This window comes from Camarhynchus parvulus, chromosome 3, assembly GCF_901933205.1.
Source record: "Camarhynchus parvulus chromosome 3, STF_HiC, whole genome shotgun sequence".
In the NCBI taxonomy this organism is placed as follows: domain Eukaryota; kingdom Metazoa; phylum Chordata; class Aves; order Passeriformes; family Thraupidae; genus Camarhynchus; species Camarhynchus parvulus.
Genome location: NC_044573.1, coordinates 45,631,372 through 45,654,151, shown reverse-complemented (window position 1 = coordinate 45,654,151; position 22,780 = coordinate 45,631,372). Strand labels below are relative to the sequence as shown.

General features: G+C 39.7%; 1 protein-coding gene across 1 annotated transcript in view; it reads left to right on the top strand.

Annotated features, from left to right (window-relative positions):
• The first annotated feature begins 2,971 nt into the window (after window positions 1-2,971).
• Window positions 2,972-22,780, top strand: part of GREM2 (gremlin 2, DAN family BMP antagonist) — a 40,113-nt gene continuing 20,304 nt past the window's right edge. The window contains exon 1 of the mRNA XM_030945674.1: window positions 2,972-3,256. The gene's annotated coding sequence lies outside the window, so the exon portion shown is untranslated. The remainder of the gene's footprint in view (window positions 3,257-22,780) is intronic.

The window sequence follows — 22,780 nt, the reverse complement described above, 5'->3', positions numbered from 1 at the left end:
TGCTGTGAAGGAGATGGGCACCAGTTGTTTGTGTTTTGTCTCAGTGTGAGACAAAAGACATGGATTACAGTCATTCCTGAAGGGTGGCCACATCAAAAGTAGAATATAGTCATTAAATCTGTACATTAAAAGTAGGTATAGGCTTCAACATCTTGCTGAATTAATGGCTCTGTAATTGCCAGGGGACATTAGAAGGTTAGTCTGTTAGTTTAAGTACAGCATACAATAGAAGTCAGGCACTCACAGTGGAGGAAAGAAGCAATATCAACAAAAACGTGCTTTACAGTGATATTGCTGGATAAATGCTATCTGCAGAATATAAATATTTCAATTTTTAAAATATAAACAAAAACCTGCATAAGTAAATGTTTTTAATGGCATAAAAATTTAGTTCTTGGCCACACCAAAGAATAAATATGCTGTGTATTTTCCCAGTCAGATCAAGACCCTTTGCAGTTCTCACTAACCAACTGTAAAAAAAAGAAAAAAGTTGTTTAGAATCCAAAATGTCTCAGTTTGCTTACTACTATATATGTGAAATAAATAAGTGTGAAAAACATTCATTGATCAAACAGAAAATGAAACATTTTTTGTTTTAAAATAAACCCCATAATGAGAAAATAAAAATTATTTATGAAGTCAAACGACTTTTAAATCTTTAAATTCCCCACATACCTTCTAGGATTATAGTAACCTGTGGAAGGTCATTATAGTTATAAGGGAAAAGATTAAATAAGCACTTAAGCAGACATAAATAAAACAGACAGGTTAAAAGCTATTAAATTGAACAAGACTAGAGGGAAACTTATCAGTGCTGTAAAGGAATCCAAACACAGAAGGAAACAAACACAATGTTGAAAATAGCTAATGGGAAGTAGCAACTCTGCAAATACAAAATCTTATTAAGTCCCAAATCATCTATACCAGAGAAAGTTCTTGGTCCATAAGGAGGAGTATGGCAAATATATTACATGAAAACTTCTCTAATGAGTTCAGAGGTTTTTCTCCCCAAAAACACATAGCAGGATATAAAATTTGCATTAAAATTGTAAGACAATATGATTGCCAACTAGTAGCTAGAAGGAAGCCTAAGGGAACAGACTGCTAATGATGTTTGCTTCAGCCAATGCTCACCTGGAGGGCTGTATCCCGTCCTCTGACACAAATACCTGTCTGTTCAGGGAGAAAAACAGGAGGCTGAGAAGAGGCCTTGAAAATGGAGTCTGCATTCTTCCCAGAAAAAGGTCAGAGTGAAGACTAACAAATACTGAAAGACAATATACACATATATATATGTGTGTATTTGTATATGCATGTATGTATGCATCTGTGTACATATATATATATATATATGTCACCCAGTCATTTGGATCAGGAGCATGCAGGGAGAGACATGCCTGTGACAGAGGTGTCAGGGCTGTGGGGGTGATGGAAGTGCAGAGGCTGCAATGTCTCTTGGGCCATGGCTGGAAATGTAGCTTGGTCTCTAAATCAACAATTTCATTTCTCCAGGGAAAAATAAATCGGCAACTTGTGAAGGAAAAACATATAATAAAAAAGAAACAGGATCTTTTAATTATTCTTGGGGGGTAAGTAAAGTTCCAGAGGTGTAGCTTCACTGAATTCACTGAGGGATGTTTCTGTTAATAAAGCTTTTAAAATGAGGGATGGATTATACTCCAAGTATGGATATTTCTAAATATGTCTGGGTTTATATATTTCTCAATATTTCTATTTTTATTTTTCTGACTTTTGCCTGTACAAAATATAAACGAAACCATTCTTAACTAGTTCTGTATGCCCCAAAGAGACAAAAGTATGCATGTTTTATAGGGAATGAAAAATAACATACCATTTTGTTGGGGAAAAAAATTAATTAAATACAGAATAAATTAAAAATGTTATAGAGGTCACTATTAAGAAGTGTACATACTGGTGTCATGCAAAGGTATCTCTGCAATTCCATCCTCTGTTTAAAAAGCTTCAATCTGCCAAATTTGGATCAATATCAACTTTCAGTGGCATCTGATGTAGCAACAGGTATAGATGCTGCTTAATTCAACAGCATCAGTTAAATGCAGGTCATTGAATTAATTAAGAGTGCATCTGTTATAACTCATCATTTTGTTCTCCCTAATTTTAATAAGCAATTTTGTCAGCATGCTTACTGGAAGTATTACAACATCTTCTTGTGCTGAGAAAACCCACAGGACCTATTCATCTGTTTCAACTGAACGTTGTTTAAACAGAGGGTCAAACCAAAGGCTCACCACTTCGCCCATAAGACAGGTCTAAGATTTGGCTTAAGATTACAGCACATCTGCAGGAGGGAGAATACTTTTCCACAGGTCACTTAAGTCATCCTGAGTGGAAGGAATACCAACAGCGAAGATGCACCAAGGAATGACAACCACAGCCGCTGAGAGTGAATAACCTGAGACTCAGGATGAGGAGGCATCCTGGCTCTATTTTCTGTGCACGCCGTGTAGTTAACCCAGCTGGGGCTAGGAGCCCAAATAGAGTAAGAAAAGCAAACTCAACTCAGGCAAAGAATGCTTTGTCCTACCTCAGATTTAGCCCTCAGGTGATCAAGCACTGCATGCTTTCAATTTTACCGGCTAGGCATATTTTTCTTAAATGTTCAGAGAACAAACGTGTCTGAATATTGAGCATGACACAAAATGTCACGAACGCTTAAAGTGGCGGGTCCTTCAGCTCACGGAGGAAGACGCGAAGGGTAGGGAGGGTGTTTTGTCAGACCCAGGGTGAGAACGTCCCTACATAAACAAAGGGATTGGACGTCGTCTTAGGGAAGGGGGGGCGTAGGGGGGGAGCGGGGGGGGGCATGAGGGGGAACGAGCGGAGCTAGCAGTGCCCGCCAGGTTGGGAAGCCGGCGGGAGGAGCGGGGCGGCCGTCGGCGGAGGGGAGGCGGGCGGGAGGCGGCGGGCGGGCGGGCAGGCCGGTGTGAGCTGTTTGGCCACCGGAGCCAATCGAAAGCGGGGCCTTGATCCTCTCCTCGGGCAGTGGCTGCGCCGAGCCAGTGCCGCGCTCCCTGACCGGCACAGCCGCCTCGCTCTCTCCGCGCACCGCTGGCCCCACCGAGCGCCTATGGGCATCTGCAGCCGGCGAGGGCTTCGCACCACCGCCACCGGCAGCAGCGGCAGAGGGCGGCGACCGCCACCTCGCTTCATCGCCCCTTGGGATCTATAGCCGGCGGACGGAGCGCGCTGCGGACTCTTCCCCGCCTCCGTGCAGGTATGGGGTGGCCGGGGGGCGCCCAGCGCCCTGACCCGGCACCGCTCCTCTTGCGGCCGGCTCGCTCCCTTCCTTCTCCTCCTCCTCCTCCTCTGCCCTGCTCTCGCCCCTCCGGGGACAGGCGGCGGGCCCCGCGGGCGCGGTGGCGGTGACAGCCCGCAGCCCCGTCCCGCAGCCCCGCGCTGTCCCGTCCCGCACGGCCCCGTCCCGCAGCCCCGCTCCGCCGCCCGGCCCGGCGCGGTTCGGCGCGGGGAGCTCGGCGGGGCCGCGCACGCCTCGGGGGAGCGGCGCGTCCGAGCCCGCGGGGCGCTGGCAGGGGCACGGAGCGAACTCAGCGAGAGCGGCGCCGAGCTCCGGCTGCCTTGCTCCGAGCGCCCTGGGAAGTCACCTGGATGGCCAGGTTTCCCAGCGTTTGGAGCGTCGTGCGTCGCGTCCCCACGCTCCCCCGCAAAGGAATATGAAAGACAAACCAGAAAAAAAAAATAGTTCGTGCTTGAAACCTGTGCCCCTTTGTACCTTTCTTTCTTTGCTTTGGGTTAATGATGGTTTGTGATTATGAAACCCCACGAGGGATCAGCTCCAACAGCGAATAGCGTTACTTTAAGTCATGACTTGGAATTATACGTGTGTGTGTACAGATACTCGAGGTTTTTTTACTTTGAACTTGAGGATTATACAAACTCATGTCTGTCTCACAAGGAGCTCCTGACTGACTTCTTGCTAAAGTTAAGGAAATATTTGTGCTTCTGCAGGTCTTGCAGAATTGGAGGCACAGGTCTTATAAAAAAATTGCAGTGGCATTTGGCTGAACAGCTCTTATTTTTAGCATGCTATTGTGAAAGTGGTTATATAACTTTTGGTGGATTTTTGAGGACAAAATTAACAGCTCATAGCAAGTTAATTTTTATTTCTCTCTCTCTGAAAGAGGCGAAATACACACAATGAAATTGCAGTGAGTAGAGTCAGGTGGACTTCAGCCGAATGATAGAGATTCCCTGAGAAAAAGCCCCAGGTTAGGAATCCCGCAGTCCTCTCAACAATCATGAAGCAGCAGGTGCAAGACCGAGCAATGTCAGCTCAGAGCTCCAATTAGGAAGTTGCTTATCAGGCTGCTTCAAGGCTATTTCTTGCTCAACCAGGGTGAAATTAGCAATCACTTCAGAATCTTGTGTTCCCACCCGTGCCAATACAATACAGATGCTGTGTTTCCTTAGGGGATTAGATTGTTTCTTGAACTTCAAAAAGTACAGACAGCCTGAAGTATTTGCTTATAATGCTTGATGTATTTTAATGCAGATGCTTCACTTGCAAAACTTGCTTCCTGTTTCTCATACTGGTCTTTCTTCATTACTTGCAAAAATTTAGGAGTAATATGCTAAGATTTTTAAAAATCGCTGCAAGAAAGTAACTGTGTGGAGCAGCAGTGTGCCTACCTTGAGAGCCAGGATATCAGGGTGCTGTGACAGTGTTCACACTGAGCAAATTGTCTCTCTCTCTCAGTTTTGTTGCATGGTCCTCATGAACTGCTGTCATCCAACTGAAGTCGTAAGTTCTAAACATTTGTGATCGTTGTGCAGCTGAAAAGAGAGAACTGGTTTGTAAAATCTCTGTTGTAGGATGAGCGAGAAACCTCAAGCAAATAGGGTTTTGCCTCTTACCTCTCTTGCAGCCTGCTGTTCGGGCAGAGCCCTTTGGGTTTGGGGAGGAGGTTCATGTGGCAGCAGGGAGTTTCGGTCAGTCTTCCATTGCAGTGTGATAAGTAAGTGAAAGATGTGTCAGTGAAAAGCATCAGTAAGACCTCCACAAGAATGCCACAAAAATAAGTGCTGCTAACCCAAGGTTTTGAGCTGATTTGTTTAGCTGAAATATATTCTCTTTTTTATCTTTCAAATAGACTGTACATGACTTTCAAAGGGGAATAGAACAAATGTATGAAAAGTTGAAGAATTTAATTGTGGAGATTTTTGTTTCTTTTCATACTATCAGGCGAGGGTAAAAATTAATATCTGAAGCACCCACTGAACAGCATCAATAAATTGGAAAATGCTTGGTTTCAGTCACCATTTGTCTATATCTATGGATTTATAAATTTCAGAGACCCAGATCATCTTTTGTAACAAATAGTCCTGTTTGAGTTTTGTTTAATAAATCTGGTAGCTGGTTTAATTCTAACACTATTGCTAAAATAACATAATTCTAGCCCAGTCATCAGAAACTGGTAAATTCCAATTTGGGATTGGTACAGTGGTATTTACCAATTTCTGATCTACATTTAGAATTGTTTCAGTGAGCAATTCCAAGTTACTGAGTAAGAATTGAGCAGTTCAAGCTACTTAAAGAGTAGCACAAGAAAGTCTTTCCCTCCGCACAGGGCTGCTCCTGGGTGTGGTTGTGCAGTTATAGTGTTGTGGTTCATGGCAGCAGTGGGCTTTTGATGCCTATCCTTCAGTTGTTTCACTTATTGGCATCCATCTCCATATGGTTCATGGTGGGCCAGTTGGATTCCTTTAAGATGAATCTAAACTAAGAGATGTGCTGGAGTTGTTTCTGGAAATACATTCCATACGACCATATCCAGCTTGAAGTAAAACTCTATAAAATATATACAGTGTCTTCTGTGCCTAAATGTTTTGCTGTGCCTGTCAGTTCCTGTTGGGCTGTGCTAGCTGCTACAGTAGACCTGGTCCATTTGCAGCATGCTGTTCCTGAGGCACCATGCAGTCTGAAGACCATACTAGCCATCTTTCCCAGGGGTGTGGGCCTGTCTCTGCTTCTTGCACCATTGCTCACGTTCCTGTTACCAGAAAACACCTGGATGAGCTGGACAACACAGCCCTGCAACCAGCCGGGGCTGTCCTGCTTGAGATCTCTTCAGTTCAAAATAAAGATGGCTAATTTTGGTTGTTTTTTTTTCCTAATCTGGCATGTGATAGGAGGCTAGTTTTTGAATGGGAACTTTGGATAGTGTAGCCTTGTGCTTGTCTGCTGGGTGTGGACCCAGCAGTTGCATTTAGGAAAGGACAGCTGGTGCTTCTTCATGGTCGTTTGCCTGTCACTGGCCATAGCCCCTCTGCGTATACACGTCCATAAGGCTGTTTATATTCTTCATTGCATTTGGGAGTGGTGAGAAATGTTGGCTTGAGACTTTAAAGCTGTCATTTAGAAATGATTCACTATGTTCCCTCGGTGCAGCATTGTGGCTGACTGCATCTCCCACAGGGCACCAGAAGTATTGCTTGGGAGGAGATCTCACCTGTGGGGGTAGTTCCTGGATTCCAGCACGTGATGAGAATCATGCCCTGATCCTAGAGTCTAGTTGCCTCAAGCAGGGGGGGAATGTTTAAGGGGAGATGTTCAGAAACATCCACTTAAAACTTCAGGCTTCATTAAAACATGTTAAACCTTTTTCTGCAGTTTTCACTGTAAAGGGAAAAAGGTTCCATTTTCTGTTTCTTGGTGATTTGGCTGGTTTCTTACAGTTTAATGTTTTTCTTTAGTTTGCTTCTTTGGGGAAAATGATTTTAAATTGAAAAATTATTCTGTTAATTATAAACAATTATCTCTTTTATGAAATAACTTCTTACTTTAAAATATATTATTGGCGTAATCAGGAATCAGATCCTTCTTTCATGTAGAAACAGAAGATAGTTGTCATTGTTGCAGAAAGTGCATTTCTTACCAACTCTTCAGTTTTACATGCATTTCCATTGGATTATGATGAAAATAGTAGGATTGCATGTGAATAGCATACTTGATACAAATATTCTTCTTGTCCTGGATCACTGTGACTTCTCCAAGACTGCTTTTAGATGGCAGAAGGTGTTGTGCTATGCAGAAGAATAAGAAGTGAAAAAGAAGAGAGCATTTCCTACTCCCATGACTGCATTTCTGTTGTTAGCAGCTGTCTACTCCAAGTCTTATTTCAATGCATAGCTTCTCTGTGGGATGACGTATAGATTTTAACATGAGTTGTGTAGATGATGGTATGTCACTTGAAACCATGGTATTTCTTGTTCTCAATGCATTAAGGCTTTTATTATCAATTTTAAGAAGATTTTTGAAGCCTGTTTCAGAAAGGGAAGCAGACCATAAAAATCTGTCTCGCTCCAGGACGTTAAAACAGAAGGCAATTCATCTTTCAATATCTGGTATGATACAATCATGGCAACTTCAGTTGTAACCTGTCTTTCTCAAAAAGTTATCTTACAGCGCCTACTTCTAACATTTTTTTTCTTCTGTGCTTAACCATACTTATCTATGACATTCTGAATATTTTGTTCTTTGTTGCTGTTCAGATAATATCTCAAAGAGTTATAATGGTGCATTTTAGATTAGTCATAAAAGTTAGGGGGATTTGCTAAGGTCAGTTTTTCATGTAGACCATGCTGCCATATAGAATTGGTTATACTGTAATTGTGAGTTGTAGATAAAAATATGCATGCTACTGTCTTTATTACAAGATTTTTGGAGAAAGGAAAAGGGTGAATTTATCTCTCATGCCCAACAATTTTAAAGTCATTGTTGCTTCGGAAGTGAGTATTTGAAGAAACCATAATTTGCAATGAAACTTGAGGAAATTAAAATTGTGATCTATTCAAGTAGAGAAAGACTCATAAAAATTTTGTTTCTGTCTATTTTGTGCTAAGGATGTGGGAGAAGTAAAGTACACTGTGAAAGGAAAATATATTATTTACCCTCCAAATTTCATTTTGGAACCAGTTTTTATTGAGTGTGATGGGCAGTGCACAAATACAGTGTCAGACTGTGGATTTAACACAATAAATCTTGAAAATTTCCTGAATTTTTAACATCTCTTAAGACTTGGAAACAACACTTGTACAGCTCATGCAGAACGCCTTGTTGACCTTGTGTTGTACAAACACTTTCTGGAGTTGGAAAACTCTGTTGAGCTGGTCTAGATGTGAATTAGTTGCCGTCTCCGTTTACATGCAGTGTTGTTGTGGATTCCAGCCATGTCTCATCTATCCTATCACCCTACTTAAGTGCTGTTATGATGATAATGCTCAAATAGACTGATATTATACAGTAGTGCTAACAAAAAAACAAACAGCATTGTAAAAATTCTCCATGACCATTTCTGGCATGGAAGGGCAGGTTTTTTTCCCTGGTGCAAATCTCAGACCTAATCTCATTTCCAGTGAGGCCAAAACACTCGCTTGGCTTAGAGTTAAGCAAGATCTTGCCCATAAATCTGGCCAGTCTCCATTGAGATAACATCTGGAAAGTAGTCATTTAAAAATATGTGGGAGAGCTTGGGATAGGGGTGTAAATAGTGGGTCAGAGCTTCTATCCAAAAGGAAGCTCTCAGATATCAGACATCCTTGCTCTAGGCATGTTCTTTGTTATGATCCATCTATCGTTTGTCCGTTCCTATTCTGTCAACATAATGTGGAGCTCAGTGTCCTTTGTGAGGAACAAGATGAGACTGACAGGCAAAGAAGATGGGAATATGTGAACATGTTGCATGACTTAATGGATGCATCCGGTAAAGTCTGGTAATAAAGAGAGAGGGAGATGGCTATCTCTTGTATTTTGATTTAAATTGTTCTCTGGCTGACACCTTTCAGATTACTACACACAATGGATTTATACTAAGCATGTTTGTTGACTTTTGTCTATATTCTTCATTAATGATGTCCATGGAAACTTTGCCTGATTCTTCCGTGAGAACAGCTTTTGCTGGGATAGTCTAAAGTGACTACTTACAAACTGAAACGAATTCTAAGCATCTTGGATTCCATGTAGGCAGTGGAAGATTGTTCTTCTGTCTCTTTAATACTTCCATTCTTTACTGAAGCTGAGCCTTTGTTAAAGTCATAGCTCAGAATGTGTGGCTTCTTAAATGGTACCTGAAGATTCAAATGCCACAGAAGCTGATTATGAGGAATATTTATTATTTTGTTCAAAAAACATAGAAGATATGTGAAAATAGCACCTTTGTGTTTAATTTTTGATATATGTAGTGACCCTTTCTCTGTAGAAACCCTGAAGCAAACAAGACAAATGCACACAACGGGAAATTGAGCTAATATATGTCATCTGAAACTGTCTTACTTTCAGGTTCCCAAAGTCATTTCAGTCACTTACATAAAGTTATTCAACAACTCAGCCTAGATTTTCGGGTTTTTTTGAACTGTAAGACAAATCCCACCTTTGTCTACTGTACATTCCTCTCACATGAAAAGAGGCTTTAAATACAAACTGTACCATAATAGATCCCATTTTGTTTTCTTTATCTAATTTTTTTTTAAGTTGTCTGCACTTGGTGTTCTTTCTTCTTGAAGGAGCATTGCAAAAGCTCCTTCACAAAGTAAAGTCTCCTATTTTCTGAATTCTAAATCCAAAATTCCTGTTGCTTTTTTCATTCAATTCAGGTAGGCTGCTTCCAACTAGAAAAATATTTTTCTGTTGGTGTTTCAATAGCTGACTTTAAAAATGTGATACATGCAAAGACTATTTTGAGTACCTATCAGAATTTGCCAGTCATCTCCTTATAAAAATAGCCATGGTTTTTTTCAGTCCAAAAATATATTTTGTGAAACTTGTTTCTTTGGAAACAAGTTTATTGTGTTATTCCAAGTTGAGCCTAATTACTTTCTGGACATCTCTAAGGTTTCTTTAAAAGAAGCATATGATATTACAGGAAGAATGTTCCTCTTGTTTGCCAGAGAGCTGTACTATGTTTACTATAATAAGATTAAAGGAAATTTGAAAGTCAATGCTAGCTCAGTGGGAAACTGATAAACACACGTTGTGCTTGCAGGAACACTCTGCCCAGTAGTATTAGAAAATTTATCACTATTTATTTAGCAGCTCAGACTCTCTCTGACAAACAGATTTGGTGTCCATTTAAAAGTACACCAGATGCTAAAAAAACTTCTACTAACATTATGGATGTGATTTGTGGAATCTGAGCTGTTATCCTGGCATAGATATCTCATGTGGTTTAGGATTGGGAATCTCATAGCATATTCTCTCAAGGAGTCTGTATCTTATGGATCCCCTCGCTTTCCAAAGACTGTGGTTTGATTCCTGGCACTTCTGGTGAGGTCAGCTATTACAGCCACAGTCATAAACAGCAATTTTCAGAATTTGAGCAAGCTAGACAAGGGTGTAGCTCCTTGGAAAAGTTATTCTGGAAGAGGTAAAACCAGCAATATCTCTGGATCTATATCTGGCATTGGCAGTTTTTACTCTTGAGAAGCAATGGCTGTCCAGTCTCATATTTACTCATTGTGCCTTGGCCAATGTTTCAACTAGAGAGTGAAATCTGGAGAAAGAAAAGGCCACAGGGATGACTTTTCATTCCTAAATTTGAATTAAGAGGTCATTTTTACATGGTCACAAATGCTGCTTACAAATCAGTAAAATAGAATGAAGGAATTTTGCTATGAAATGCATGCAGGAAATCTTTTTAGAAATTCTGTGAGTAGAGGGGAATGTGTAGTCACACGGTGATACATAAGCCACTATTGTAAATGTCTTCACCACCTCCAAAATGAGGGTCTCTTACTAAAGTGGGCAGATACTCACTGAGTGCTTCTGAGGACCACAAAAGGCCAGTGGATTATTCCCACCATGTGCTGGTAATTAGTAGGAACTGCAGGATGAAGTCACTGTTGGTTATAGAAGCTACTGTGGTTGGCTGTTCATGCTGTGTATGGTAATACATTTAGTTGATAAATAGGTGATTAAGGAAAATAGTTAATTTCCACACTCCTTTCAACCATGACAGTTCTTAGAAACAAGCCTAAAAAGCAAGTATCACTCTTTGTGTGAAATTTATGGATTTGTATGCTGCCCATGAAGTCACCCCAAAATATTAATTCTTTTTCCTGGTGATGTAAGATGTGAATATGATCTCCTAACCTGCTTCAGATATTAAAGTCTGATGTAATTTGTTCAAGCTGTGGAGGAATAATTTCATTCTCTTACATTTGTGTCCCCAGCCCCTCCCACCCCCAAATGGTCTTTAAAGGTCTGTGGAATCAGTGGAGATGACCTTTCCATGGCAGCTGAGTTATCATTTCATTGAGGGCCATGCCTTTCCATTATAACCATGACTGTAGTACAGTCCAGCATGTTGTGGAGTCTTCGAGACTTCCAGGAACCATGGGAATTTTTATTCTGCCTTTAGGTGATCCATTCAGGTAGTCGAACTGCAAATGCATGGGTACACGGCCCATACCAAGGGTTTCCTGTCTCAAAGGAGATGGCTATGTGTGTAACTCTGCTGGCCACTCCAGGGGTGAATTCTTCTGCAGGTCTGTCCTTGGCAAGTTTACCTGCAGATTGAAGAAATCTGGCTTTGTCATTAGGTACACCAGAGTATTGCCTGTTTTGGTGTTTCTGCTTAGCTTTGTCCCCATAGATAGACAGACTGCAGTCGGAGTGCTTGCAGGGTGCCCTGTTTTATACAAATTGTAACTCAAGGCTCTACGGCACACTGCCAGTTCATCTCCCCACTCCGACGCCAGCTTCGTTTACTCATATAAATAACTGGATAGCAGTCAAACATGATTGACTTAAGCTGTTACTTTATCTGAATGTGTAAGATACAGAGAGTTTGAGATGCTAATGCCGTGCTTGTTTGGGTTTTCTTCTTCCACACTGAAATTTAGATGTGTTTTTTTAAGACCGTTGAAACTTACTGGTCATTCTGTTTATCATGGGTTTCGATTTATTGTCACTGTTTATAAAACTACCCCAAATTAATTGTTTTTCATGTTAAATTAGAATCTGCATGGTTAGGTTTGTATTCATTAAAGGGAGGCTTATTTTCTATTATAGAAGTGAACTGCAATTCAAGATTTTTTGGTTATGAAGTGCTCCACATTAGATTTTTTTCACCAATATATTCATTTTTCCTTTAAAAACATTTGAACACTGGCTTACTTTACTGTGATTAAGGCTGATGCCTTAATTTGAGCAACAGATACACTTTGAACTTCCAGATGCACAATAACATATAAGCAGTCAGTCACACAGTAGTGCTGATAGAATTTTTGGGGTGAGAGTCATGCTTCAGTTGTGTTTTTTAAGTCCTGTCTTCATACTTATTGTAAACCTTTCCTAAAGCTTCTGTGATGGCCTTTTGATTTCAATTCATGACCAGTGTTTTTCAGGCGACAGAATCTAAGAATCTCTGAAGTCTGTGTCATGGTTTAGCTTGTCTGGCTGCTAAGCCCCGCACGGCCGCTCGTGCACTCCCCTGCCTGGTGGGATTGGGAGAGAGAATCGAAAAAGTGAGAAAACTTGTGGGTTGAGATCAAGATGGTTTAATAGGGAAAGCGAAAGCTGAACATGCAAGCAAAGCAAAACAGGGAATTTGTTCACTCCCTCCCATGTGCAGGCAGATGTTCAGCCATCCCCAGGAAAGCAGGGTTCACCATGTGCAGTGCTGGCTTGGCAAGACAAATGCCAGCGCTGCAGACAGTTCTCCTACCATGTCACCACATGGTCTTGAATATCCCATGTGTGAGGTGGTGTCAGCTGTCATGGTTGTGTCCCCCCAGTTCTTGTTCATCCCCAGCCTTCTTTCTTAGTGGGGTCAGATCAGAACCAGAAAAGGCCTTGATACTGTGAAAGTGCTGCTCGGCAATAACTAAAACTTCGTGTGTTATCAACACTGTCATATCCAAAATAGCTGTATACCAGCCGCTGTCAGGAAAATTAACTCTATTAACTCTCCCTGCCAAAAGCATCACAAGGTATTAATGGTCCAGAGAGTAGCCATGTTTTGTTCTTCTGCCTACAGCTGTGCCCATGTGACATCACTTTAGCTAGGCATAGGTCTAAACTTTTAAGCTGAAAGGGTTATCCTGCCCTTGGCTCTGCTTTCTGGCCATTAGGCTGTGTCTTAATTCTGTTCCAGCCTTTCTTTGTGCCCTCTGACATGTCTGAAATGGTATACAATCAATACATATGGGAAACTGGCTCTGAAACTGTGCTGTAAATGTTGACATAAGTGTTCAAAACACGGTGTATCCCCTAACTAATGAGGCTGGTAGATGCAGACTCCTTGCATGATGTCTTGAAAACCCTGTTAGTACCAAGTGGCCCTAGTGGTCTAGAAAGATGAGTTTAGTTGCTACATGTGGAAAATCTTTAGATAAGATTATTATTTAAGAGACAGCTTGGAGACCAGAATTCCCAAATCTTCTGGAATGACATGGGCTAATGGGAGTGGCGAGACCCAGGAACAGCTTGCTCAGAGAAGCTGTGTGAGTCTGCAAATGTTCAAGACCAGGTCGGATGGGGTTTTGAGCAACTTGGTCTAGTGGAATATGTCATTGCCTGTGGCAGGGGGATTGGACTAGCAGGTCTTTAAATTTCCCTTTTAACCCAAACCATTATGTGATTGTATAATGCTGTCATTGTTTGAACAGAACCTTATAGTTCACTTTATGAACTGTAAAAACTCTTATTGTCATTGAGCACTTTAAAAAATCGTGAAAGGCTTACATGTTTCTCTTATTAACTGCTGTTGCAGTGTGATACATGTACATGCGAGCAAATACGAATAGTATCTAAAAGAGGTAGCTCTGACTTTATGTGTAGATACAAAAAAATTAAATGTTTTGTTTTTCTGCAAAGCCTATAAGGATATGAATTCTAATGCAGATTTGCACACACTGGATTAAATTCCTTGCACAGAGAAGGAGAACAATGTATTACTTCAAGACAATGCGAATATTCTTTTATTCTTAAAAAACCTGACACTTTTATTCATGCCTTCTATACAGTGAGAATTCCACCCCAGTGTGTATTGCTATGCTACCTTCACTATCTAGTGTTTCTAACCTGGGACATCCAAAGTTTTTATGTATGTTTTGCACAAGGCCATACATAGCTGTAAAAAAAATTAACTGTAGTAATAGAAAGAGACAACAATTGATAATTATTGCACTTGCACTTTTCTCTTTTGAAGCAGCATATCTAAACCCAAGTATTATAATGTAGGGAAGAGAGGATTTACTTCTGATGAGTTGAATTATTCCATACCTAGATTATTCATGGGCATTTCAGTTATACCTTTTAGTCTGTGTGATTTTCATGGTAGTTGTTAGTTAACATAATATTTAAATGGAAACTTTCAAAACAGCTTTGTACCTACCTAGGTTTTATGATAAAACTAGTATGTTTTAATTCTGAAATTATTCAATCAGCTTTTCCTGACTTGCATATATTGTAAAGGTCAGAATTGATTTCAAATTTGAGTTAAACTAGCTCAGGTGCTTTGAGACATGGTGTTAACCTACTAAAGATTATGTCCACTAAAGGGTTGACATTACCACTTCTGAACTTCATTCTTTGAGAGTCACCTTATTTATAGCAAGATAAATGCACTTTCTGCTCTTGCACAGAGTGGCAAAAGCATTCTTTGGGTAGCCTAAGTAATCTAAAATATATCTTATCTGGGAAACCTCAAAGGATCTATTTATTCAAGAAGTTAGGAAAATTTAAGGGATGTATACTTACAGCCTGGATTTCAGAATATACAACTGCTGCTTGCACATTTTAAGAGGACTGTTAATTTCTTTTAATTAAATAGAATGTTTTAAACATCATAAGCTATGTTTTCACAGAGTTTATAGGAAAGATATCATGCCATGCTAGAAATTTATATAAGAACTTGAAAAGTACATTCAAGAAGAAAATCCAAACAGATTAATGCTTTTATGTTAGTGAAAAAAAACAAAGAAAAATGCAAATAGTGACAGAAATGAAAAGTGAGTTGAACTTTTCAGTGCTCTGAAGTTGACTTACAGACTGTTTATGGCTTCAGAGTGTGTGAGTTCAACAAGTGTTTTGGGCTTTTTAAAGCAGCTTTAGGGTTTTTTTTTTTTGTTCTTTGCAAACTATTCTGCTCACACATTCACTGTTTTTTAAAGTATATTTACATGGCAATTTAATATGATTCCTAAGAAATACTTACAAGGTGCATCTTTAAGTAAGATATCTGGCTGTGTGCTGTCTCTTAGGGTATAATCTTTTTCTAGAAGTGCATACATACAGCTTGCTGTTTTTAAGGCTTTTCATGAGAAGTCAAGTGGGATTTATTACTCCATAGACTTGGTTAGCATATGTGAGGGAACTCATGTCCAACCACTGGTAGATTTTATGTTGAGTAACCTTTACAAGTATTCATTGCATGTTAACTCTTGACAGATAAAATTACTTATTCACTATTGACTTATCTTTGAAGGATGATTTACTTTGTCACTACTGAGTCATCTCCATGCTATGTTGAGACAGCAGTCTCTCTCCAGATCATTTTGTGGCATGCAGCTATTGCTCTGATGAAGAGTTGCTAGAAGTCTGCAGGAGAAATGTGCAGGAGAAAAGGGAGAAAGACAAACGCTGAATCTGTGCTGGGGACACCAATCACTGGTGTCTGCAAGAAGGAGAGTTTCACACTGTATGTCTTGCTTGCTCCTGTTCACAGGGCAGCTCTGCAGGGCATCGTAGGGGAGTGGGGAGATGAAGGCTAAATATTTAGCCATTTTCTCTTTTTCTGCTCATGGGATTGTGTTATTTTGCTACACTAATAAAATCGAGAATACAGAATTGCTGTGACATTGCTCCTCTGTCTCAGTTACCTTCTCATATCAGCTTACCCTTCAGTTAAAATATACCTGTTCACCCAGCCTTGCATATGTGTATGACTTGCAATAAAATCTCGATTCATGCATAAGTTAATGAAAGGAATATTTTTCTTTCATTCTGGAAATTTCAACACAATCTCTGAGTAATTTAAAAAGAACTTAAGAATAATCTACATGTATCTGACTCCAGTGTCACTGGTTAGTTATGTGGTGGGTAAAAGTAGCCTTTGCCTTCTCTCTTCCCACCTATTTACACTGTGCAGAAGACTGGCCTGTTAAGAAGGTCCAAGGAGTTCTACAAATAACAATGCTTAGAGTGCTAGTTTGTGAACATGAAGCCCCAAACATTTTGTTGGGTAACTTACCTTAAACGTTTTTATTAACAGTGCTGAAGTTTTCTTCTGCCTAAAATTACAAAGGCTAAGAATTTTACATGCTCCTTGGTCAGTATGTGAAGCTGTGAAGATATATTAGCCAGACAGTCTTAATTTATTAAATCTTGCAGAGAAGCAGGAGACTAATAGCTAAGGTAAACTGCATTGTGGTGACCTGCCTAGGTGGCTTCCAAACGAACTGTAGACTGAACTGCACAGTATTATGGAAGTGCAAGGCATAGCTTTCCAAAGCACCTGTTTTTGAATGGGAAACTGAGCAACCAAAATAATTCAGTAGAAGCATCACTCTCAGGACTCCTAAGGACTATTGAAGAACACAAAAATTAGATGTCCGGTATCAGGAATTCCAGAGGTAGGGCAGACACCTGTAGCCTTTGTGCTGCCAATAGGGAGTTTGGCGGATTTGCCTTAAAGTGTACATAAGTTGGTGTGTCAAAGTGGGAAATTATTAAACTTCAAATAATGCTGAAGAAATTAGTGTTTACAGAGCCCTACATTTCATAAGTGGAGGCTTCTGCAGAAGTGTTTGGGAAAAAAGGAGGAAGAATGATTGAGAAATGCTGCAAGGTTCTGCTTAATGCTCCCATTTTTTGATGTATCTGCTGAGATTTTCAGTCTGCCTGGGAAAAGGTGCAACTGCAGGCTGGGGAGGATCACTATGAGGGTTGAATGCATAGGTTAAATTACACTCTGGAACTAAAGGTGATAAGATCCTTGGAGCTATAAGAAGATGAAATTAGATCCAAAGTACAGCTAGACACATTTTACCCCCTCCTGTCTACTGTCAAGCCCTCACATAAGGAATGGCCCCTGCTGCCAGTAGCCAGAATGTCACAGTTCAGAGCTGGTGAGCCTTTCAGGGGCTGTGGGATTTCCCAGATACTGTTAAGGATCACTGAACATGACTTTACTTCAAGATGGGGAAGTCCCATATAACAACCAATTTTTCAGGTCCAAAGTTCAGTTGGGAGCTGTGCACACAAAGGAATACAGATACTGAATTCTTCACTGATACTGTATTAGCCTTGCATGAGAAGAGATTAGGATCAGCCTTTCTTTGCTGAAATGATTTGCCTGGTACCGCCAACTGGCAGTAAGTAGGTCCTTCCAGCCAGGAAACTACCAAACAAGACATTTGTGTTATGAAGCCAACAAGTAATGCAAAAACATTGTGGGAAAATTACCATTACCTTCAGAAAAACAGTTATGTGTCACCATTGCTGGAACTGAACCTCATGACTTCAGATGATCTGATATCTCTGGCTTCTTCAGCTGGTCTGGTGTCTGTGAAGTGAACCTTAACTAAGTCTTAATTTGGTTCAAACCAGGAGAGTAAATTAGTGGAGTATGGGGTGATTCCTATTAAATTTATATATTTATTGCTTTAGAAATGCATGGCACTTGTGCCACAAAATACTCCTCACTTCTTTACATTTTCTCCCAGAAAAATTTGTATTACAGCTTTTCTCCTTCTTCACTTACTTCAGTGTTTTACCCACAGTGGTCTTCCATTAAGTTCTTACTAGATCCCTATACCAAAGGTCATGGAAAGAGAAAATGTTAGTAGATAGTTATCTTTGGTGTTGGTACTAAATTATTGTGGTCTCAAACGTCTTAGAAAGGCATTTAATGGGAGACTGAACCATTCTCAGATGTCCTAAGTGAGCCTGCCAGGCAACTTCACTAACTTGCATAAGAAAGAAAAATCAGAAAGCAGGAAGTTTGGGTTACCTCTGGCTGGCAGGATTTCATTGGACTGGATATCTTAAAAAAGAGGGAAGTTGTCCAGGCACTTTTGGGGGATACCTTTTTAGCCATGTTTTATGGAACCTCTTGAAATACTGGTGGTTTTGTAAAGCCAAGGGCTTCTCTAACGTAGATTAGGATTTGCTAGGCTAGACTTATTTGCCATTTCACACTAGGCAGAAAACATTCATCTTTGGAGTTTTCTAGTTTTCTCTTGTCAATTTTTTTCCTCTTCATAGCTAGATGAAAAATAATTAAAAGTATAATATGATTTTAAATATAAAAAATAACTAAAGAAGCAGCATGGTATTAAGTGCAAATGAAAAATAATTTGTAGTAGAATTTCAAGATATTCTAAGAACATAAATGTTAATATGTTGTTTTAAATTACTTCCTGGTAAACTTTTTTTGGTGTCATATTTTTTCTTCTTTTTTTCCTACCTGTTAGCTGTCATAACTAATCTGTAAGCATTTGCTGGCTACTTCAACCTAATCAAGTATTTTTAATTGCAGTACATTTTTGTGCTGCCTGAAATGTGTCAAATATCAGCAAGTCTACCTGAAGACAGATCATTGCCTGATCTAAATGACTGTATATTTTAAACCTCAAGGATTTTGTACTGGTATTTCCACAGAGTAAAATTATTGTCTCTATTGAACTAACATATTTTTTTTCCATTCACTTCAATAAAGTCAGTATTTGTCAAATAAAGTCTCTGAAATATTTTTAAATACATATTTGCAGAGAATCCACCCATCTGCCATGTTTTCTTTTCCTGAGCTTACTGAACACAGTGGGCAGGCATGGAACTTTTTGTTGGTAGAAGCATTGCCAGTATTGCCTAGTGCATGAAGCCTTGCAGGGTGTTCTCATCCTCTGCTGCACTGATGTGTTTAAGGATTCTGTCTTGTAATAAACTTCCCTTTGTTTCAATCTTGCAGTAATTCCTTGGCAAAGAGTGATGGATTTACTTTTTATTAGACCATGAACATATGTATATCTGCTTGATTCTAGCTTGGCATTGGTTTACAAGAGAGTATACATGTAGCATTGGTTTAAAAAACATAGCAACTGGCTTCTCTCAGAAATAGCGGTATATTTGTTACTAAATAACAGTTCATAATAAGAATGTAATAGTAAAGAAATAACTAATGTGGATTGTAGGTTGCTTTTAGTGAATGACTCTTTCCTGGCTTTTATGAAACCACACACTGCAATGTCACCTCACCTGTTTATAGTAATCAGAAATATTAGGTAGGTAAGGAAGCAGTTCCTCATAGGGAAAATGCCAAGGAGAAGCCTTTACTCTCTGTATTAATTTTAGGGAACTACTAATAGTAAGTAAATCATATTTCAAAACATATCAGTTTTGGAAGGATAAAGAAGGCAGATGGGAAACTTGAATTCTTTTCTAGTGTGTGTTCAGTTTCTGTTTGAGGGCAATTTCATTATCTTATTTGTCGTGCTCTGTGGGAAAGGGAGTGTTGGACAGTGGGTACAGCTTCACGGAGCACTACTGTGCTTGTAGGACAAATACCATAGCTTTATGATAACAGCTGTTGACAAACTATTCCACACCTGTTAATTACAGGTATTACAAATAGAGAGGAATTTGGGTGTTTGCCGTCATGAGGACATTACAGATGTTTTCTTCTGTGCAAACCTCTGAAGTTGGCCTCAGATCTTTGAGGACATGGTTATTTGTCAGCCTGTTCTGTCATCCTGAGACCTCTGGGTAAGAAGCCACTCAGCTGTCCTGTTCAGTTTTTGACTGTGGAATTTGGCAGCTCCATCAGCTGGTGTCGCAGCAGCAGTGCCATTGCCAGCCTTCTAGTTCAGTGCATCTGTCACTGCATCTGAAGGGACTGTGGGGAAAAAGTGTGCATGGCACAATATTTCCATCTTCTCATCTAACCATCCTGGCTGATTAAACAGTTTTGACTCCTCTGTCTTGAAATTGGACTTCAAAGATGTTTTAAAACTGTGCCCAAATTAGCCTTATGTGGAAACTAGTGTCTGTGTGTTTTTAAATATGTTTTAGGAAACCTGACTTATTTTCTAATGATTTATAACTTACATTCATTTTCTTCAAAAATAAACAAGGCAGTGTTTCCTCTGAATAACTGAAATTTTGGAAAAGCCAAGGCATTCTTCAGAATCTTGAATCTTGACCTCCTTTTCCAACAGAGGAGCATTGCACAAAAGTTATGTATTCTGCCTGAAGCAAAAGAAGTCAAACTGAGTCTTTAATTCTGAAACCATCCGATCGTATCTGCATTGTAAGCCTGGTAGGTTCACATTTAGCAGATTGCAGTGTGTTAAACATCCAGCTGGCTTTGAGCAGTTGTTTGGTGACCCTGTAGCAAGAAGAATGAGGGTTTATTTCTGTGATAGTTAGCACAAAACCTAAAAGCCTAGGAGGATAAGAAGAGAGATGACAAAACTAGGCAAAAAAAACCTTCACAACCTGTTAAAAAGATGATTCTTTGGCAGATAATAATTGTTCTATGTTATATATGTATATATATCTATTTACTTAAAAGGGAATTAAAGGAACTTTGGGAAGTTGTCTGGCTCTTCTCCTGCTTATAATGATCCATTTAATATAATGTAATCCATGGCAAATGTGATTTTGCTTTTTTCTTTTTGCATCATGTTTTCCTTAATAATGCTGATGACGAGTCTACAAACTTAGATAAATCAATTCCAATGCCTCACTATCTGTATCATGGTGCTTGCTAATAGGAATATTGTCTGAAATCTTATCTGCTAACATTCTACATTTGAAGCTATGAATACTAAAACCATAATTTCATTCTTTGCTATTACCTATTATGCATTTAAAAGCTATTAACATCACTCCTCTGGACTTTGCTTCTTTGTATTAAAGAGCACTGATTCTTGCAATCTTGCCACATTGAGTTGGTTTTTGTGTGTATAAATGCTCTTGTCTTTCTTCCTTGCCTCCCCTTGGGAAGACTGCATGGCTTTCCTGAAGTGTGGTGCGCAGAACTAGTTCATAATCTACTACTTTCCATTCTGTGTATGTGCACCCATGTTTTCAGGGCCAAAAATAGACTCTTGATTTGTCCTTAACATCTTCAGTGTACCATCAGTGAAAGGTGGTGGCCACACATCTGAGTTTAGCATATAAATTGGATTAGCTTCTGTTTTTGGATTTTTGTTTTAAATTCCAGGTGCAGAGGAGTTTCTTGTCTAGTGTGGAATGTGTTGGGACCTGATGTATTACTGTGATGACCATTGTGAGAGGCACCAGTGCACACTGAAACAATAGAAAATTAGGGGACTGTACAGAAGCTGATTTAACAAAAAGCTGTCAGTGAAGTACAGAGCCTTTAAGAAGAATAAATATTACCTCACAATTGATTAAAAATAAGAGCTATACATTTAAGATGGCAGGCACCTTTCCCTGTTTAAATGCCAGCTGGTCCAAAATTCAAACTTATTCAACTGCTGTACAATTTTCATCTCTTAGTTCTAATTACAAGTGTGTAGAGGGTGTGTTCCCTGCTGCTTATGACTTGCTAGTGTGCAGGATACATTACCACACATTTCTTCTAAGGTCTGGTAACTTTAACAGGCTTTTAGGCCGGAATGCAGGAAGCCAGTTAAGTGTTTGCTTAATTTCTACAGTGTTAGTTTAAAGCTACCCTGTCTTAATCAGAGTCCTAATTACTAAAATGCTCCCATACCTGCATGAGAGCTTAGTCCTATCTGTTGACTATTAATTATATTGCATTTATTCTTGCATAAAAGCAGCTGTAGTTAAATGGAAAGCCTTAGCCCACGTGGTTCTCAGAATCACCCAGGCTTTTGCAGAATGAAGGTACCTTTGTACAGTAACAAGGGAGAAACTTAATAAACAGGTTCTGTGCATAAGGCATGTTCCTTTTGACTGGCTGGTGATTGTGGTGTCTGTATGGTGGCAGAAATACAAGCTGGTGCTCTTTGGCATTGAAGCCAACACCTGAGAAACAGTCTGGGGCCAAATGAACAGACTGCTTCAGCCTTCTGCTGAATGAATGCTCCTGAATGTTTGCCTTGTGTTTTTCTTGTTCAGGTATTAGCAGCATCACTCCATCTCTTGCCATGTCAGATGAAAGCACAACTTACACTTTTGCCTAAGGAGGGTTAAAGTCCATATGAGTTCAATAGCAGAACAAGTGACCAACTCTTTTTACAGCTCTAGGGCTCTGTTCTGAAATGAAGCTTGGAAAAATATTTGCATTCAAAATGTATTACAACTTCTGACAGATTTTTTTTTTCAGAAAAAAAAGATTGGTTCTGTCTCATGAGTATTCTGGCAAATCTGTTACCTGAAAAGAGAATGGAAAAGTGTTTCCTCCAACTTTTTTTGCCAAATCACACTGCTTGTTTGTTTGTCTTTAATTTGGTTTTATTTAATTTTGCATTGCACTAATTGCATGGGCATATGTAGCATCTTCACATGAAAAAAGAGAGATCCTGCCACCGTTTTCCAGGTTAGATTCTGGATCAGGCATGGAGAATCCAGCAAGGGTAGATGTTAGGACAGGTAGGATGATATTGACAATGGAGAAAGAGTGAAGCAGAAGGCATCAGTGTTTCATATATCATATAGATAATTTTTTTGCAGTGTAACCAGTGGTTTTGTTTAATCACTTAAAACCCTGATGTTTTGGCAGTAGAAACTTTTGCACTTAAAAGGCAAGACATTCCAAAGTCAGACAGTAGGATGGAGAAGTTAGAGTAC